Genomic DNA, 20,194 nt, shown 5'->3' with positions numbered 1-20,194 from the left:
TTTGTTTGTAGAAAGTTCAGTAATTCACTGCTATATATATATATATATATATAAAGTATCAAGTGCACAAAGCAAGGTCCATAAAGACATGGATGAGCGAGTTTGGTGTGGAGGAACTTGACTGGCCTGCACAGAGTCCTGACCTCAACCTGATAGAACACCTTTGGGATGAATTAAAGCGGAGACTGTGAACCAGACCATCTCGTCCATCATCAGTGCCTGACCTCACAAATGTGCTTCTATGGAATGGTCAAAAATTCCCATAAACACACTCTTAAACCTTGTGGAATGCCTTCCCAGAAGAGTTGATGCTGTTATAGCTGCAAAGGGCGGGCAAACTCCATATTACATCCATGTGCATGTAAAGGCAGACGTCCCAGTTTTAGAATGGCTCGCAGTCTCTGCTTTAATTCATCCCAAAGGTGTTCTGTCGGGTTGAGGTCAGGACTCTGTGCAGGCCAGTCAAGTTCCTCCACACCAAAACTCGCTCATCCATGTCTTTATGGACCTTGTTTTGTGCACTGGTACGCAGTCATGTTGGAACAGGAAGGGGTCATCCCCAAACTGTTCCCGGAAAGTTGGGAGCATGAAATTGTCCAAAATGTCTTGGTATGCTGAAGCATTAAGAGTTCCTTTCACTGGAACTAAGAGGCCGAGTCCAAACCCCTGAAAAACAACACCCGAATTCAATGATTTGGAGGGGTGTCCCAAAACTTTTGGCAATATAGTGTATGTCAACAAATTTTGTGAAGTGCACACTAGTAAGATGCTGGGATTCTCCAAAAAATATTAATCTGTAATAAAAATAAACTTATACCAAGTCTTTTTATATTTGAGATCAAAGTATCACTTATTCTATTGGTTATATTTTTTGAATATTAAAGTTGCCTAATTTTACTGAAGGCTGCCAATACTTTTGAAGCGTATTCTTGGGTGTAATTCTCAACGTCGCCACTGGATGGCAGTAGTAATCCACGGTGAATTAACCACAACGGCTTAACCTTGGTGTCTTTCACAATCTGATTCAACTAGTCATAACAATAGTACAAAATAATATGATAGTGTAGGCAAGGATGGGAATAATATCAAGCAAAGTGTGTGTCCAAGGATGTGGTTTTTAATGACAAAAAACAATTTTTAACATTTTATAACTCCAGTTGTAGCACAGAGTTGTTGTTCTAAACAGAAGTGCTAATTAGGAGCAGTGAGCATCAGTTGTGTGTTATTGAGACAGAGCCCAACCCAGCACCACCAGCTTCCATAAGCACGTGTGTGTGTGTGTGTGTGTGTGCAGCTGTTGTGGTCATCCTTTATTAAAGGGATGGCTGACTGACTGCATGTCGTCATTAACCACATGTTTTCTATGGGGAGCTGCTTAGGGGTGTGTAGGGCATTTGCACTCTTCCAGCTGGCATACAGGAAGGCTAATACTGGATCTGTTTTGTGTATCTATTTAACAAGCTCTCTGCACATAAACTATTGATATCCTTTTTAAATAGAAAGTATCTGAATATTCATTTCAGATCTAAACAGTAGAGAGAGAAAGATTTTTTTGATGCAGCCATATGGGCAGCTGACAAACTCTTTTCTTTTCAGCATCACTAAGTACGCTCCATCTCACTGCTCGTGTCGCTGTCTGCATTAGCTGCTGGACGATTCTGATTGGTCCGTGCAGGCTGTGAAGTGGACTCCTACATGTTTAACAACCATATGGCTACCTACAAAGATAGAAAGATTCGAGTGTGCTGGTATGAGCTTTACAATCAGAGCTGGGGCAGCAGGAGGCATTTTCTGGCAAAAGATCTAACAGTACTGTCAAAAAGAATGAAAGGATGTCAGCTGAGTTCGTTCCATTCTGCAGCAGTAGCTAGTGTGACACCATGCTAGTGTAAAAGCACGCTAGAGTGCGAGCGTGCAAATGTTCTAGTGTATAAGTTTGCTAGTTTAAAAACATGGTAGCGTGCAAACATGTTGATTCTGCTAGTGTACATGAAGAAGAGGAAGCCTTTATTTTTGTCACATATACATTACAGCACAGTGAACTTCTTTCTTCATATCCCAGCTTTGAAATATGATTAAATTTCACAACTGCTTTGCACTTCTGGTTAGATGCTAATTGCATTTTGTTGCCTTGTACCCATGTGCAATGACAATAAAGTTGAATCAAATATAATCTAATCTAATATTTGGAGGTTGGAGTCGATCATGATGCAGACCCCTGAAGCAGGTAGAGCTGGGGACTTGCTTGGGGGCCCAGCGGTGGCAGCTTGGTGGGGCTGCGGCTTGAGCTCTGACCTTCCAGTGAACAACCCAGAGCCTTAACCACTTGAGCCACCACTGCAACCCCACCCCAAGGAGTGAAGTATGCAAGTTTACACGCATGCTTAGTTTAGACTTTGGTAGTATACAAGTATGGCAAGCATTCTACTAGTGTACTAATATAATTGAAGTATACTTGTTTAAAAGAATGATAATATGCAAGTAAGGTAATGTGCGAACATGATAATGTGCTATTATACAAGAAGCACACTAGACGCAGGCTCACAGTCTCCGCTCTAATTCATCCTGAAGGTGTTCTATCAGGTTGAGGTCAGGACTCTGTGCAGGCCAGTCATGTTCCTCCACACCAAACTCGCTCATCCATGTCTTTATGGACCTTGCTTTGTGCACTGGTGCACAGTCATGTTGGAAGAGGAAGGGGCCAGCTCCAAACTGTTCCCAGAAAGTTGGGAGCATGAAATTGTCCAAAATGTCTTGGTATGCTGAAGAATTAAGAGTTCCTTTCACTGGAACTCAAAGACCGAGCCCAACACCTGAATTCAATGATATAGTGTATACAAGTATACTAGTTTTAAAGTATGGATATATTCAAGTCCATAAAAAGCATTGTAGTGTGCAAGAATGCTAAAATGCTAGTATTCAAATGTACTAGTTTAAAAGCATAGCAGCAAGTAAGTATGGTAGTGGGCATGCAGGTTAGTGTGCTAGTCTCCAACTAGGCATGCTAGTGTGCTAGTATCCTAGCATGCAGATATGTTGGTGTACTAGTATTTAAGCCCACTGTTGCAGTGATATGATATTGTACTATTGAACTGGTCAGCAACCATGCTAGTATTCTAGCAAACAGGATTGTAATTAAGCTAGTGTGGAACTACACTTGTGTGTTTGTGTTTAGAGAGTACATAACATGATAGTGCACATGAATACCAGTGTGCAAGATTGCAAGTAAGGTATTATACAGTAATGCTCATGTGCTAATGTACTAGAGCGTTAGTATGCTGGCCTACACTATGCTAACATGCTAGTGGGGAATTTTACAAATATGGTAATATAGACATAACTTGCTACTCAAACACAAGCAAGCTAATGTGCTGATATGTTAGTGTATGAATACTAAGAAGAACGCTAATAGGATGATATGCTAATTTGCCAGTGTGATGTTACAGGGTTATTATGTTTGTGATGCAAGTATTCTGGTTAACAGTTAGCTAACATGCTAGCTAGCAAGATGTATAAATGCAAACGGAGGAGCAAACAACTGCTGCTCCGCTGGTATAAGGTGATGGTTAAAAGGTGTGCGAATGTGATAACATGCTAGCTGGTCTACAAAAACTTTGTGCTAGTATACAATGATATTAGTATGTTAGTATGTGCATTGACAGTATTCTAGCATGCTAATATACATTAATCATCATTAGACTTTGAGCTATAATTGTTGAAGTATTTAGATTCTGTTAGCGATATGCTAATTTCATTTCCTCAGGTAAATATTGAGATGCTAAATGCTAATTACTGGCTAACCAAAACGCACTGTAAGCTGCTCCTTGGATTTGTTTTTTTAAAACTGGACTACTATAAGTCCTAAAAACAGTGAAATAAACATTTTTTGTGGTATTTTAAGAAAAATGGAGCGTTTAGAAGAATCCATAGAATAGCAAACCCTCTGAGAAATGAAAAGGAATGAAATAAGCAAGTCCTGCTCGCTAGATCTTTTGTTGTTGTTTTCTTTTTGCTAACAAGCAGCATTACCATGTGTTTACTATAAAAGCTGTACAACATCCATCTTCATTTACACTAGCAGACTTCAGCAGTAGCTCATGTGGAACACTGGACCTGTTTGTGTGAGTTATGAAAGGAATAATTTGTTTTCGTGTGTGTTACTCGATCTGATAGCAGCTTATCACATCACAATCTTAGTGTGAGCCAAGTGTCTCTCTTTCCGGGGCGTCTGTCCTCGTAGCCAGACATCACAGCAGTCCTGCAGTTTAACCACTGGTTTATGACCACACTGTTCCTGGAAGTTGTTTTTACATGCCCTGACTTCACCAACTCCCTCCCTTCCAGAAAACTAATAACTCCCTGAGTCAGAATAGCGGGTGTGTTTGAGTAACGCACATTCCAGACACATTTGCCGACTTTCAAATTACCAGTTCCTGTATTTGCTGTGTGTGTGTGTGTGTGCGTGTGTGTGTGTGGTGTAGATCACAGGGATCTCCAAGTCAAGTAAGTGCAAAGGCAATAAAAGAGTCTTGTTGGGATCAATAGGGGAAACCCCACAGTGAATTGTATGTCCAGAATGTGCTGCTGTGATATGTGTAATGTGATTATGCCACACTGTAAATGTGTGTTATTTTCTGAAGTATTGACTGAGTGGACAGTGAGAGCAGCTGCAGCTGAACAGAGAGAGTGTTATTTATGCAGAGGAGTGCTGAGTCAGCACTTTCGGCAGTAACCTGGCTTGCCGCCTTGTCTTGCTTCTTCGAGGCTGATGCAATTATCTTTCGCTTTGTAATCTTCCACACTGCCGTGCTGCAAATCGGCCGGGCGGAACTCAGCCGTCTCGTCCACTCGCCGAACTGCCACACAGCATCAGAAGACACTCTGGAGTGGGAAGGAAAAAAAATGGCTGCGTGTGTTACCATGTGGGAAGAGCAAGTAGAGCAGCAGAGGAGCAGACACGCCTGTCAAACATCACATGACAATAAATATCAGGCTGTGGTTGTGGCTGCCACGTGATTCCTGTATGAATGGTTTAGTTGGGGAGGTTTGGAGAAGGAGACGCCCCACCCACCCACATGCACACACACATACACACACACACACGCACACACTCCCTCCTCTTCAGGGCAAACAGAAGTGTAATTATTTTTTACCCAGGCTGCAGCTGCTTTATGTGAACTTTGGCAGGCTCAGTGAAGCAATGGATCTGCTCCAGGAGACAGGAACTGAAAAAATCCCCCTCGTTCTTACGGCTGGAACAATATACACCACTTTTTTGAGTCACTGCCCAGGAACGTCCAGCTAAAGCCCTTGTGGCAAGCAGACTCTGTATTTTCCATGAACTTGGAGTGACTCGTTTGGCTTCCAAAAACGATGTCATCCGATGTGTTTTCAAGGAGGAACACGTAGTGGAACCTGGAACGGGGTCGTGTGGGTTGCTTGCAAAGCTGCTTTAAGCTAGGAAATGGAGAAAAAGTTTAAGAGGGAGAGAGAGTGTGTAAGGGTTTTTTTCCCCTAGTGCTGGCGTGTTCTTGGCCTGGGGAGCCCATTAGGCTGCTGTGTTCCAGCTGCCGGCCCCACGCTTGGCGACAGTGGTTTTCACGGTCAGTAAACAGTGGATCTCACTCTCTCTCTGAGCAAACTCTACACTCCCCAACTCAAATCACAGCTTTCAGTGGTGCAGGTCATGGGAGGTGAAAACACAAATGCTTATTCCTCCCAACAGTGTGTGTGTATGCATGTGTGTGTTTGCCAGAGTGCTTTTTTTCTTTTCACTTGCATTCACAGCTTGCCTTGTTGGGACAGAGCTCATTTGACAAGGTGGACACAGGCTGTCTTCTTTCAGTAGGGGTAGCTGCTGCACTAACCTACACTCTTCCAAGCATGCATAAAGAACATCTTAAAGAACAGCGTGGTCAAGGTTTAAAAACAACAACTGATAAGATAACGGCGCTTTGTAATAGCAAAAGCGGCAAGACTAATCGAAGTAATTAAAGTCTTTTATGGATAGCAGTCAGGTCAAAAATTCCCATTTGCTTCCTGTTCCTACGTGAGCCGATAATATAACCAGCTACTTACAGTATCATATGTTGCAAAATAAAACGTTAAATATTGCTAGTTTGCTATGACCACACATCATTTTTTCCTTGAATAATAAAGGCTGTGGTTCTGCTCACCTATAAATCAGCCCGTTTTTATTTTCTGCATAGGTTCCTGCGGGATGTGTCTTTATATTTGTTGGATGCACACCAACATGATGCATTTTACAGAGCTCTCATAGCCAGAGATTTGGTCCGGGCTTTGAGGTATACAAAATTCACATGGTGTTATCAGATAGACGGGAGAGGAGTGTCGAGTCGATCTGCACCTGTTCGGCCGCCTTCTCTTCGGTCCTTGTGTGTTCCTGCCATTAGCATTGGCCAGCCAGGCACATCAACCCGAGCGGCTTGGCAAGGGTCAGTGGTGCTGCAGATGGCCCGGGATTGATGCTCGGCATGTAGCCTCCGCCTGCAATGGATCTGATTAAAGCCTTTGAGAAGAGACAGGCATTGATCACGTGTGGGCACATCCGAGCATACCAATTAAGCCTTTTGAACTCCCTTCAAATTATATCGGGATTGCTTAAATCCAATGATTAAAGACCCACGAATAGTCATTAATGGAGAAAACCATTCTTTTATCTTGTCGTTGGTTTTAAAAAATGGGCTGAGGCATGATTAGTGTGGATCTGGCCCGGAATGTGCTACTCTGTCGCAGCACACAAAAATCTGGCAGATGCATGCCCCAGGTTGGGCACCATCCAGCATGAGGCTTCTTTCGACGATCAACGGCCTTAAAACAGTGTGAGCAGGATTAGCTTTACACTCCATCACTTTCCTGCAGTGACTCGCAGAGCCTCTGCAGACACATCGGCAGGGGATTAGCCGGCTGCAGCGGAGTTTCCCATCACCGCGGCCTTCAGCCTGTGAAACTGGAGATGAGGGGGTTGCTTGGAGATGGAGCAGGGGCTCAAGGTCTCCCATGGACAGGGGAAGCGGTTTCCAAATGTACACACTTGTTTTTATTAGATCGAAAATGTGAAAGGTGGTCCAATCACGGAGCTGGCAATTATTTTTGAGAAATATAGCAGTGGTTTGTAAAAAGCTACACTGATATTAGGATAATATACTGTATATAGCCAGGAAAAATAAAATGTATTTGTTCTCAAACTGACGCTGACTCTTTAAGAGTTTTGCAGCAGCCTGTATGATACTGCAGAAGTATGCAGGATGTGTTTTGTGCCAAATTCCTCTGCCTGCATATTGTGTTCCAAGGCTTTGAAGCCTTTGTTTCAGGTCAAGACTCACATGAATACGTTGGCACGAGCCTGAGGCCATGTTTTCTGAGCAAGTTTGGGAACGCAAGCTTTTGGAAAACATTTCCAGTTTAGTTGCACTTACTTTGACTCCCCTCATTCTCTCTCTCTCTCTCTCTCTCTCCCTCAGTCGCTCTGTCTTCCTTCTTTTTTCCCCCTCACTCCCTGCCTGAAGCTCGCCTCAGGAAATACTCAAATGATGAAAGGCGCTGGTCTTTTTTCCCCTCTCCTTCCACACATTCATCATCTGGCTGTTCTCGTTTCCTGTTTACATGGCCGGGGGCTGGGCAACTCCCAGTGAAAGAGACGAGTCCTCTGATGATGTAATCCCACCCCTTTTTTCAGTTCTCTTTCCCTGCCCTACCCAAATACTCTGAACACAGAGAAAAGCACACCATTCCCCCCCCCACACACACACATACTTCAATTTGCCATTCGGCCTCTGCTGAATGATCTTTTAGTGCTTTCAACGCAATCCTCCCACCCATGCCAGGGGCAGCTCAACATCTGGCGCCCGTCTTTCCCCACCGCTATTGACAGCCATTGATATGACACAGGTGTGAATTGTGTTATTTGTGTAGTGATAAAGAAGAGAAGGAGGTCGAAGGCGCAGTGACAGGAGGCAGCTGTAGGCCTTGCCATTTTTTTTAATACAATCTCTCCAGGTGCTCAGCCAAGGTCACGGACAAGCAGCAACACCACGTGAGCCTGGGCCGCATGCTGATGCAACACTTTCAGGGCAGGAGAGGAATTAGTCTTAGAAACTTTTTTTCACGGTGAATAGAACAACACACGATAAACAGATGTGACACGTTATTTAGACTATAGAGTACGTTTTATCAATTGGATTAATTGTACCTTAGTATCTCTTTAGCCTTGTACAGGGTCACATTCAGCACAGTATCTGCACAACCATTACAGCTCTAATAATAAGCCTGCACTGGAGAAGGAGCAGCCATTTTTATGACGAGTCATCAACACTTAGGGGCCTGCCAGTGTGTGCCTTTAAGAGTCTACCCATCCTCACCAGCTGCTTCCTTCAGTAACCCGGGCTTTGTTTGTTTATTTTCATCCACCTGGGAATGTGATGAATGTCGTAGGCTACAGCTGTCCTAAAAATACAAACCTTAAATCTTAAAATACACCCAACCAGCACCCTTCCTACACACCCGCCCCAGCTCCGGAGCGTCAGCTGCTAGTGATGGTAACAAGGGAAACAGAGCCAACGTGAGGACGCTAAAAGGGCAAACCAGTTGATACCCCTGCAGCCGGGCCGAGTTACAGAGAGCCTGGCCGGCCACGAGTCCTCCACCCTGTCATACGAGACGGGCGACAGATGCCACGGTCTCCAGCACATTGCAGAAAAAAGGCTGCCTAAGCAGCTCCACCATGTGCCAACTTGAGCTTGAGAGAAATGCCAATGCTGTACGCTGATTCAGACACTGCTGCTATTCGCTGGCTTAATGTAGCAGTAGGCTTTAAATCTTGTCTCACTTTCTGTAATGAAGCATAATGTCAGCTTGACTTACCTAAACAGATAAGTAATGATAAATGATGTATCAATTGTCTAAGAACTAAAACACAACACTGCATGCTGTTAAGGGAAAATAAACAGAGACGAGGTGCTGTCATTATTATTATTTTCCAATTACAGCAAACCATTTTATTCCTCTTATATCAGTATTTTATTTATTCATGACTTCAAATGAAATTAGCATTTAATATTGTGGAATATCAGTGAGCAAAGCTATATCTAATATATCTATAGTCCATACAATCGCTGTTATGTTAGAACAGGCATATTAACAAGCACGCTTTCTCGACCAATCAGATTTGAGAATTCATCAGCTCTGTTGTATAATGTATTCTAAAGTATTTTTGCATAAGTGTCAATGGGACTTTCCAGGATCATCTCCATACTGCAAACCGGATCCAGCCACTTCAGCCAGCGAGTGCTGTTCCCTCTCCTCCCATAATCCTCTGTCTCATTGTGAAAGTGCTGCGCTGATGAATAATTGTGATGATGCTGAAACATGTTTACTTTCAAACCCGTGAGCGCAGCGCACCAATTTGCATCTGAAAGAAACCCTTTGATGTCTTTATCTGCAACATGCAGGGCTTTGAAGCGTCTGACTGTAACCGGGTTTGTTTTTCCAATGTGATGGAAAGGAGAGGAGGAGGAGGATGGGGGAGGGTGTGTGTGTGTGTGTGTGTGTATGTCTGTGTGTTTGTGTGTGTTGGGGGTAATAAGTGATAAATAATAAGTAAAGCAAGTTTTGTAAAGTCCTCACAAAACGCAAAGTGTCTAAAGAGGACTCTTAGAGAGGACATCTTTAACGTGTTAACGTGCAGCTCTCAAAAATGAAACCGAGACACTGCTGGTGAACGCATCAGTGGCGCTACTTCTGCAGCGTCTGATATGACTCCCCACAAAAGAAGGGTTTAAAATAGAAATGCTTTGTTTTGCTTGTGTAAGAGTTCACTAACCAGTGCCAAGCACTCGAAAGACCTGACTAAACTATACATCCATTACCTCAGTAACAGACATGTACACGCCTCTTCTACACTCTCCAATCTATAACCATTGACAGCTTTCAGCAGCTAGCTTGTTGTTAGCTAATGTAAATGGAAGCTAGCATATGCCCTTAACTTACACAGTTTCACACAAAGTAATATTTCAATAACATAATAACAAAAATTATTATTTTCTACCTCAGAATATGTGTAGAAATTCTGTAAAGCTAGAAGCAAGTGAAGGGAAGAATCAGCTGTGAAGATTTCTATGGGCTGAATTAGCAATCAAGACTAGAAGCTAAGGCCATCTGGTAGCTTAGCTTGTTATTTAGCTCACGTCTAGAAATAACTATTAATAATACTGTTAGCAAACAACATGACCTGATCTACAGCTGCTGTCATATATGTCCGTAGCGAGCTTGCAGCTAATGTTTAAAAATAACTAGCAAACGTTCACTATGAGAGATAACTAACAAACACATTAGCTAGCTAAGATCATGCAATTTATTGTGGGCTCTTAAACTAAGAGATGAGTTGGGATTTTCCTACCTTTTTGTAAAAAGAACTGTGAAGCTGCTTGACTGGGAATTAGCAAAAAAAAACAAGACTTGAACTACAGCTACTTGGCTGGTAAGCTAATGTTGGTTGGCTAGCTAATGTTTAGCAATAACTAACCAACATTCACATCAAAAACTAACATACTAACACATTGTGAATGTTATCAGCTAGCTAAGCATATGTAATATATTCAGCAGTTAGCTTGTTGTCTAGCCAGTGTATGGAAATACCTAGCAAATCTTCATAGAAAACTAACTTACTAAGAAATTCGTCAGCTAGTTAAGATCATGTAATAAACTGGAGTCTGTTTAGCTCATTTTGACCAAAGGTTAGCAATAACAGAATGTGCTTCCCTGTCTGAATTAGCAAGAAAAAGAAACAAAGTTCTGGCTAACGGGACAGAACTATTTCAAACACTTGCTTACAATGGGTAAAAATGCCTAGATATATGGCAAGTAAGCTTTATTTTTGTTATATAATTGTCTTATAATGAGATTTATTTGTTTGTTTGTTTGCTTTATATGTTTATCAGCATCCAAGCTACCAGAAACCACTCACAAAACTGGAAACATCCCCAGCACTGGTTTTCGACTGAAGTCTACAATCAAACATTTAAAGGAAATTCAAGCAGGAAGTTTATAGAGAAAGAAGAAAGAAGAAGTATTGGCGCACTGACTGACTTCTTTGCACACGCTCCAGTTTCCAGCTAAATAAAGCAGTTGCCTAAATCCTAATCTGACAGCGTGATGTGTCGCAGTTGTGTTTGTTTCATGGGCTTATTGATGCATTGCGTTGCGTTGCAGTGGAGTAGTGCAGATTGATAAGTGATGTGTAAAGAGCATGCACGTTATTACACACACACACACATTTGCACAGCTCAGCCTGTCAGGACCATGCTGTAGATCAAAAGGCTAGGCTGGGAACGTTTCCCGCTCTCTGACAATTAGACACACACACACACAAAAAAAAAAACACTTCCGCGTATGTGTTCTGTCGGCATAGCAACACAGCGTTTCCAGGCAACGGCAGGGTTAGGAACGTGGGTGTGTGAAGGTCGGTGGGCGGGGCTCTTCTGGTGTGTGAGGACTGGCGATCTGCCACATCAAACGCTCACAAAGCCATGATCTGATTTAACACACACACACACGCACACACACACACACACACACAAACACACACAAAAACGAATGTTATTCCCACATCTGATTCAGAGAATTCAAGTGATTTGTTTCATAATAAACGGTGTAGTCCAAATTGGTCAACAACAGTCGTTTTTCTAAATGAATATTGATAAAAAATGAAAGACTTTTTGTTTATCTTTAGTAGATTGCTGGAGGTCAGAAGCTAACATCACAGACTGCAGCGTATCTTCATATTTCATTTAATAACATTATACAGATTAATATCTGGATCTCTGTAACAGCAGCTTTAGTTATAATATAGAATCCACATACAGATTTATGATCATTTTTTTTAGTTATAAGGCAGGGCTTTTTAGTTACTATTATGAATTAGGACAACTGCCATTGTGAGGTGTAGAAACCAGCCAGGTCACTTCCGTCCATCTATAGATGATACCATCTCTCTCTCTCCAACAGCACACAATAGTCCTCAGCAGAGCGTGCTTTGACGTGTCCAGATAGCATCGAGTTACTTGGTTTCCTTGAGTAACATGCTAAAAAAAAAACCAAACAAACAGAGCAACTGCATTTTTCTGTTGAGGAAACAAAAGCAGAAGTTGCTTAACCTGATGAAGCAATTCGGGAGGATTCCTGAAAGCGTTTCATCATCACTTTTCTTTACTGCCGGCGCCCTCTTAGTCATGCCCGTAGGAATGTGCTGTAATGTAAACAGAGCAAACAAAGGGCACAAAATGGCTGACCTTGCCTGTTCAACACGGGGGAAAGAAACAGCACGTCACGCCGCCTCAGATAAAGTTACACCCACTCAAAAGCCTCCGGCCTCCATTAATCTCTTGTCCTTTGACGTTGTAGAACGAAGTCCATAGAATAATTTACTGATTAACAACACCAGAGACACACTAAGCACACAAACAGGAAAAGGGAAATGCTTGTAAAGCTGCTTTTAACTCTGACTTTACAAGTGAAATGTTAACTGCTTGTGTGAGATCAGGTCAAAGTCTGCCAGAAACAATACGAGCAGCTCAAATATGATTTCGTTTAGGATTTCCAGTTGGAACAGATTTCCAGCGAAATCTTATTCGAATTCAGTTTGAGATTTTGCTCATCATTCAGTGCAATGTTATCACGAAGGCACGTCAGGGGAGGAAAGTACCTGGTCCTGGAGATATCGAAACATAGTCTGAATCCTTTGTTTGTTGAGAATTGTTACTGTTGTCTATGCTGAATATGTTCGAAATCATGATTGGATGTTGCTGGTGTGTTTTTAGCTTCCAGCTGCCAAAAAACAGGTGGTCACTTTGGTAGAGCGTCTATTACCAGCTGCTATTTTACTTTGCATTTCATTTTTCCATGTTACTTGTCGAAAGAAATACATAACTGAAACTTTCTAATCACCCTGCTGTTATTTTCCGAAAATCACGATGCGTCAACAACGTCTACCCCATTATTTCGGTAACCTTTATACCAGCACTTGCTATCGGAAAGAAGACGATCTACCAGCTTGACCAGCTCGGCCTGTGTTTCGGCAGTTGATAGATTTTACAACAGATATGTGTGTGTGCCAAATATTTTTAGAAATGTGAGGGAAATTTCCATTTTACAAGCTAGCGAGCTAGTTTATTTTTCGCCTACGCTAAGCTGGATTTCACAAATCAGTCAGATTTAAAAGCCGTTTTAAAAGCCGTTTCTTCTTTTTTTTCAGATGTTTGACCCGCTCTCAGACTTGGCTGTCTGTTGTTCTAAAATGGCTGCCATGAGCAAGGCTGGCAGAATGTTCCTTGCCCTTCTGTGCAATAAATCAGCTGGCTATACAGCCGAGTCCCACCACTCTCCCACCAGCTGACTGTTTGGATCGCTGCTTTCGTCTCCAGATTTATTACCATGACCTTCGACCTTTGCACTGCACATGCACACAGAGCCAGCCTTGAGCAGGACACCACCCCCTCCTCCTCCTCCTCCTCCTCCCCTTGGTCTTTCTCAGAAATGCCCCCGGTGACCAATCAGATTGTCACATGTCTACATATCCCAGCTCAGGCCACGCATTCGTCAGAGCTGGTTCTTTTTTTTTTCCCATGGTGACTAGCTCTTATCAAGCCAGGCCAGGTTGTGTTGTAACTCTTGGGAACCGGATTGCAAAAGCATGTTGTGTTTTATTGTTTACTCCTTCAGGGATTAGATAGCAAGCTTTTAACTGGTTACAGTGTGCATAGGTACGTTCTTAGGTTATGTGTCACAACAACGCCTGAAGCTCTGACCTGTCATAAATCTCTCTGTGCACTCTCTTTTCTTCCCTGACGACTGTTGTCTGGAACGAAGCCAAATGTTATTAAGGGTTTAGCAGCAGTGAAAAATGCCCTCAGGGCTCTCTGAAGTCAAGTTCTAACACACCCATATAACACGATTAGTATCTCTTTTTACTGCGTATCAACGTGCAAGTTCATAGTCAGACGTTACACAATCATACACGGTCACAGTCAAAGGTAATTGTAATGTTTGGATCCAGAAAAAAAAACTTTACCAATGGAATACGAGAGGCTTTCTGACCAGATTACTGCGGTTTAGCATGGAAATCAAAGCCATGACAAAGAAAGTGCCTGCAGTGCCTTCTGGGAAACGCTGAAGGAGTTAAGTGTGGGAGGACCGTTGGCAAGCGAGTAAAAAATTCTGCAGCGGTTGGAGTGAGCGAGGCTGCCGTGACCCTGCATTCACCTAAAGCCTGAGCTGCCAGTCCACCAAGGACAGGAAGATTAAGCCTGGCCCTGAAAAGGACATGCACTTGGCTGGCTCGGCTATGCCTTCATTGGAATGCAGAGCTGTATTAATTTCTAGCTGTGCACTGGTGGCCTGCAGAGACTTTGCCCAAACAGCTTTAACGAGAATGAACGGGTATTCATTGTGCTCTTGTGTAACATTTGTTTAACCTAGTAAGACCTTTTCCTTATCGGAAGCAGCTCTAATTTGTCATTCATGGTTTGCTTCATTGGCTCAGTCAGTGCAGGATTGCACAAGCGAGCTTGCCCTGATTGTGGTAAAGTCGTTAGTATTGTCTTCCAGAATTATTGACACCCTTCCTAAAAATGAGAAGACACTTTGTGCTCTAAGATACTGTATTTTTGTTTGTTTTTCCCAACACATTAGGCATCTTGGTTCCGCATTAACATGCAGAACATTTCCAACTCTTTCAGAGTTTGCACACGTTTAAGGATCTCCAGTCCAGTGGAATTATTTTTCAGTACATCATCTGAAAAGCTTCCTCTATGGCCATTTCTAAACCTCCTGGCAGAGGCAACCATTTTTGTGCTAAATTATTCTAGCAGTTAACAGAATCCTGTCCCTTTTTATTGTCCAACATGCTGATAATGTGCAGGATCCTTGGAGTTTTGGGTGTCAGCTGAACAACACATTTTGGTTCTAATGATGTTTGGTTCTACGAGTCAGGAAGGGCGTCTTTCTTGCCTTACTTCTAAACAGCTTGTTGTTATGAAACTGGCATTTAAAGAATTGATTTTGAAACTTTTTTAACCACAGTAATCAACTAGACTGTGCAATTTTAAAACTGTGACCTTTGGGCTTTTTCCCCTCCTACACAGTGCACTCATGGGTCCCATACTGGGCAAATTTCCAGCTGTTTCAGACATGTGAAACTTTTGGCTACAATTGAATTATATTACTTTATATGTGTTTTATATTATTATTATTATTATTATTATTATTATTATTATTATTATAATAATAATAATTATTATTATTATTATTATTATTATTATTATTATTATTATTATTATTATTATTATTTTTTTTTTTTAAATATTATTGACCTGTCTTGTGCAGGTCAACAACCATCTTTTCAGAGTTCTGTGTTTTTTTCCTATGAGATTTTACATGTGTAAAGCTTATATTTATACCCCAGAGATACAGGATATGGTCCTGAGAGCAAATGAACATCATTTAATTAATTAATTATTTTTTCTATTTGAAATATTCATTAGCATTTTAATATTTTTTTTTACTATAATTTAAAGAAAGTAGTTACAACAATAATTTAAAAGAGTGCCAATAATCCAAGATGACACTGTATGTTAAAGTTGCTCCAAAAGAAAAAACAAATAGAAACTGCAAAGTCTTTTCACCCCTAATTCTAGTCTAAAGGTTATGTTTGGCACAGCAGGCATGTGAGAGCAGGCTGTTGCTGTGAAAATGGTTGCGTGTTAATCTCCTCCCTTGCGTCTCTCCTCTCAGCGGCTGAGTCGTTGTTCCTCTGGCTCCAGCCCTGACTCACATTCCCTCTGAGCACTCCACCCCACATGATGCAAGACTCACACACACTCACACAAAAGAGAGAGAGAGAGAGAGAAAAAGAGAGAGAGAGGTGGGGAGGTACTAGGCCATGATTGTCAGAGGCTTCAGGGCATGTGTGCGTGTGTGAGAGGGAAAAATGTTTGTCTGCTGAGTGTCTGCTGAGTGTCTCTAATGTGTTTTAGGAGCTGTTGTCAACAACAAGCCTCTCACTATGATGGGAGCAAGTCACGTCACAGCCAGGCAGGGGAGGGAAGATCACAAAGAATAATTCTCTCTCTCTCTTTCTCTCTCCCTCTCTCTCTCTGTCTCTCGTTCCTGTTTTATTCTGTCTCTTTGATACGAGGCTGAATTTGACACTAATTTTCCGCCAAATATTTTCGCCATCATGGTCTGTCACAGCTCAGGTTTCTGATAGCAAGGCGCGCAGTGTATGAGCTATAGTTGCTGTTTGGTTGCTAAAGCAAATTCAGCTGTTTGACCGTCACGTTGGTTTTCCATTAACCACGCTCCAGCTTCTATACTCAGATAGCACTCCATGGCCTCGTCTTGCCTTTCATTTTCCAGTCTGGCACTCATCAACAATGACGCCTGGCTATATCGGGAGGGATGCGGCGGTGTCTTTTAGACTTTAAGGGTTTCGCTTTTTTGAGGTCGAGTGTGTCGGGTCTCTACATGCAAGCAATCTCCTTTTAGAACATGCTTCCTCGCATCCTAGGGAACGCCTCGAGGGTTCCAGTAACCCAGGGGCACATTTGTTACCCTCCTCTTCCCCTCTAAAACTGGCTGTTGTCCACATCCACAATGATACACACAGACACACACAAGTACAGGCTTGGAGTGGTGGATCCATTAAGAGCACTATTTCCAGGCGAGAGGAAAAGGAGGCTGGACTTGCACAGATGATGGGTCACAGCTGTTCCCACAGGATGAAGTGTTTTTTTCCCCTCCCTTTTTTCCATCACAGTTCAAAGGCAGAGAGAGAGAGAGAGAGAGAGAGAGAAGACTCAGAGCATTACTAACATTAGAAAAACCCATGGCGGAGTTTAGGAAAGAAGTAGATGGAGGAGGAGCTTTGGGTGTTTCTTTCTGCAAGGCTGGTCGTATTTGGTTTTTGAAACCCCAGCCATAATCCAAAGCACGAGTAAGGCAATGGCATTCACACCACCGGCACTGAAATAGCAGCTGGAGATCAGCTTGTCACTCACCTGCATCTTAGCATATGCATGATTCACATACAATCTACACCATCATTCAGGAACCATATGTCCTACCTGTATTCACTACAGAATTACTCCAGTGACAATTGCATTTAATTACATTTGAGTAATAATTACAAGCAAGTCAGACCCCCATGAGGTTAGTGGCTAACAGGAAGTTGCTAGCTAGCGATATGTTCACACTCCCCGAACAGAGGTACAGCAGAACCCCATAGAAATTCCCTTAGCTGATGAAAATGATCTCAGAGCAAGGACGTGCAAAATAATGATGAAAAACACCCCTCCTGATTGAGCACACTGGTTTTTTAGGCACTCCTTTTTACTTGACTCAGTAAAAAATCTGCGGAAGCCCTGATTCATGACTGAGTGATTTAAAAAACCTCCAGGCAACAATTTCTCCCTAGTCGTCCGGAAGATTTCAGGCTCTTAATCCTGTCGCTCAGTAGGCACGCCAGGTAGCCTGCGGAGTAGCAGAGGATTCTGGGAAATCCGGGCGAGGAGTCAAGGCTCCCAGAGAGGCCCAGATGTCCCAAATAGAGCTCCCGGGAATTTTTAAGAAACAAGGACACACACAAGCACACAAAGGTTTTGGAAATTCACATTGCTCATTGTGCATTTGTGGTGACTCAATAAATGTGACATAAGTGCATAAGCATGATGAATAACCAGGGCTTCAGGTTGATTGTAACAATTTATCTAAATGACTTTTTTGCCAAAAATAGTGCCTCCATGTTCCCTTTTGCCAGAGCCCAGTTGGAAACAAATGACAAAGAAGCCAGATCTTATTTCCAGAATGGAGATGAGGCGCAGTTGCTTGGGCGTGTCGCACCATCTGACCACAACCAATGGATCGCTTCACTGACGAAAGCCAGGGAGTGTCTCGCTATTCATTTCAAAAAACCTGATCAAATCTGGAGCTGACGGGAGTTTTGGCAGCGCTGAAGGCCATCCATGACTGACTCATTTCAGATATGGATGATTTGAGGTCAGAAATGGGTGGCTGAGGAACACAACACATATGTTAGACATCTGGACCAGGAAATGAGGGTCAGGGGAACATGATGTCACTGGTTTTCTTGATGCACATTAAGTGAAACTTTGGCATGTATCATACTTTCATTATTGGCTTTGCAGTTTAGAATCAGGGTTAAACCTCATCTCTTGGGCTTCACCACTAGTGTCAAATGTTGCCTTTGAACACACTGTGAATGACATTCATTTACTTCTATAATTGCGTGAAAGGAAATACATTCATAACTGTAGTTGTCATGATAAAAAAAATTGTTTGTACATAATGACTTCTGTGCACTTCCTGCAAATAAATAAAGCCTAGCTACACTTTGACCACAGAAAGTCTTAATCATTCATTCATTCAGTCAGTCAGTCAGTCAGTCAGTCAGTCTACACTGGGTGTGAGGTGGGAATACACACTGAATCGGAAGCCTGTAATTCCTAGGCCACCATGCAGACACATCCACATCCGCTCTCATTGGTAGCTCAAGTGTATAAGGCTCTCGGTTGTTGATTGGGGAATCAGGGTTCAAGCCCCAGCATTGCCATTGGTGGGCCCTTGAGCAAGGCCCTTAACTCTCCCTGCTCCATGGGTGCTGTACCATGGCTGTCCATGCACTTGGACCCCATATTCCAAAGCTGGGATATGCGAAAAAAAAAATTCACTGTGCTGTAATGTATATGTGCCAAAAATAAGGCTTCTTCTAGCTATATCTGATTTAGAGTTATCACCCTGTCTCCATAGATATGAGGAAAACAGAGGACCTTGAGGAAAACCACATGGCCATTGGAAGAATGTAAAAAACATTTCCCCACACAGACAGTAACCCGGATTCAGGATTGACCTAGGGATCATTAAACTGTAAGGCAGCAATTCTACCCATTCTGGCATGGTGACTTTCTAAAACGTCTTTAATAATTGTCACAGATTCTTGCTCTTTGCAAGCCACTGATGACAATTCAGCATGCTCATTCGGTCAAGCAGTGCTGATGAGACTAGATGATTAGTGCAAAAACAACTGAACACAGTTGGACATCGACACTCAGAGGCATTGTCTAGGGACGTTAAGCAGAGCTGGAAATGACTCATTGCTGGCATCACTGTCCTTTGTGTATTGCTTTTTCCACTGTGACGCTGGTGACTTTTGCCTTAAACACGATGATAGCTCGGTGTCGTTTGTTTACACAGGAGCTCTCTGATGGTCGGAAAGTACGCAGGCCGCAGGACGGACGTGCTTCATTGGAGAGAGAAACGCACCCATCACTTGAAGTCATCACTTTCCTTTTTCAGCATGGACGAGCCAATTGTTTGCATATGTAGATATAAACACAGCAATGGCAGAGACTTTGCTGTAATAGTAGACCAGCCCATGTCAACTCACACAGCCTCAAGGCTATAGAGATAAACAAAAAGCATTCCTTACCTATTAGCCTCAGAAGTGCGCAAAAGAGAAGGAATGGGGTGGTTCTGGAGAACTGTGTGTGCGTGTCTGTGTCTGTGTGTGAATCTGATGTGTATGAGAGAAACTTGTCAGACTACAGTGAAAGGCCCAAACAGGAGGCACAAAAATGTAGTGTCTGACCAGTGTGTGTGTGTGTGTGTGTGTGTGTTAAGGGGGGTGTTGACTGACTGAGCTTCTAACAGGAAAATATGTTACGTGCATCAGTGGTTAGGTCAGAGAAAGGCAGAGGGGAGTTTTCTTTTCCATGAGTAATCATCCATTCAGCCAGGCTGCAGTGTTTGCTTGTGTCAGCAGGTCTGTATCTGTCTGATCCTCTGTAGAGCACTGAGCATATGTGCGGCGTTGTATCCTGCATTTTGTATTACACTGACAGTGCGGGTGCGCGGGTGCATATGTGTGTACGCCTTTATCAACAGCAAAAAATTGTATGCAATCAGCGTTACAGAAATATTAATTCAGAGTATGAATTTTAAATGTTGATTTATTCCTAATGAGCAAGCCAGAGGCACCGGAATGAAGGCAAAGAAAAACCTTCATGAGAGGTCATGAGGAAGAAAACTCAAGAGGAACCCATCCTCATCTCATCACCAGATAATCTGGTGAAATGATGCAATTACGTAACCAGGAAATTCATTC

The 20,194-nt window shown here is 42.6% G+C and overlaps 1 long non-coding RNA gene across 1 annotated transcript; it reads right to left on the bottom strand.

The window, feature by feature from the left end:
- Positions 1-8,296: 8,296 nt before the first annotated feature.
- Positions 8,297-19,705, bottom strand: LOC131360797 (uncharacterized). Its single transcript, XR_009205912.1, has 3 exons — positions 19,520-19,705; positions 12,174-12,265; positions 8,297-11,551 (listed from the first exon to the last, which is right to left on the bottom strand). It is a non-coding gene; the product is annotated as an uncharacterized LOC131360797 (long non-coding RNA).
- Positions 19,706-20,194: the final 489 nt, after the last annotated feature.

The sequence above is a fragment of the Hemibagrus wyckioides genome, linkage group LG10 (genome assembly GCF_019097595.1).
Source record: "Hemibagrus wyckioides isolate EC202008001 linkage group LG10, SWU_Hwy_1.0, whole genome shotgun sequence".
NCBI classification, from domain to species: Eukaryota; Metazoa; Chordata; class Actinopteri; order Siluriformes; family Bagridae; genus Hemibagrus; species Hemibagrus wyckioides.
Note: the sequence above shows the minus strand (reverse complement) of the source record. Positions and strands in the feature narration are given on the sequence as shown.